Source organism: Galeopterus variegatus, unplaced genomic scaffold (assembly GCF_000696425.1).
Source record: "Galeopterus variegatus unplaced genomic scaffold, G_variegatus-3.0.2 Scaffold4572, whole genome shotgun sequence".
NCBI classification, from domain to species: Eukaryota; Metazoa; Chordata; class Mammalia; order Dermoptera; family Cynocephalidae; genus Galeopterus; species Galeopterus variegatus.
Genome location: NW_007730683.1, coordinates 131,304 through 132,169, shown reverse-complemented (window position 1 = coordinate 132,169; position 866 = coordinate 131,304). Strand labels below are relative to the sequence as shown.

General features: G+C 40.5%; 1 long non-coding RNA gene across 1 annotated transcript in view; it reads right to left on the bottom strand.

Moving 5' to 3' along the window:
• LOC103603362 overlaps positions 1-866 on the bottom strand; it is a 27,562-nt gene that overhangs the window by 11,890 nt on the left and 14,806 nt on the right. The window lies entirely within an intron of this gene.

Here is an 866-nt window from a genome sequence, read left to right as displayed (position 1 = left end):
ATTCCTGGTGCTTTCTACTCTGCCATATTCTCAGAATCCTCTCTACCTATTAGAAATTTTGTGTATGTTTTTCCCTGTCTTTTTTCCCCATGTATACATAATTATTTAACTACAACCACACACCCAGTTTTGAACCTGTGGTCATCTGAGAAGGCTTATTGAAATTCTTGGATTAGCCAGGGTTAGAAAAGGAGGATGCTTGTCTGCTAGAGGAAGTATTTCTTCCTTCAAGGAACTCATCCTAGCTTCCAGGAACCTAGTCCCTACCTTCTCAGGTCACTTTCCTTTGATATTCCATACAGCTGCAGAATGGCCCAATTTAACAGCAAGCCACCCTACTGGTTATCCATAGAACTCTGAAACAGGAGGAGGCCAGGGTAGGACTAAATATGTGTTTTCAAAGAAACAAAGGACTATCACTTCTCAGCCATTTGGCTGAGATCAACTGAAAGAAATAAAGGACTTTTAAAGATCACATGCAGTAAGAGATGTCATCTCTGCCCAGGTTAGGAAAAACTTCTGTCCAAGCTGCCTTGGTGAGAGTAAGGGCATTTCTTCAAAGTCTGTCTTATCACACAAGCACCTATCTGGTTTCCCTCCTTGTTCTGTCAATTCCCTATAGCCACCAGGACTTAAATTGTGATTTAATTTTTGCCAAAACTAATTATAATATTGATGGGGAAAAAACATCCCAAGGGTGCAGAAAGAAACCATGTAATCCTATGGATGGGAGAGAACACTGAATGATGTTATATAAATGTCATAGAGTTTTTCTCACAGGCTTCTTCAGCCATCATAACCAGGGAAAAATGGGGAGTGATCAGGATGACTGTCGCAGAATGATTCTGAGTTGCTCAACTTGCTTT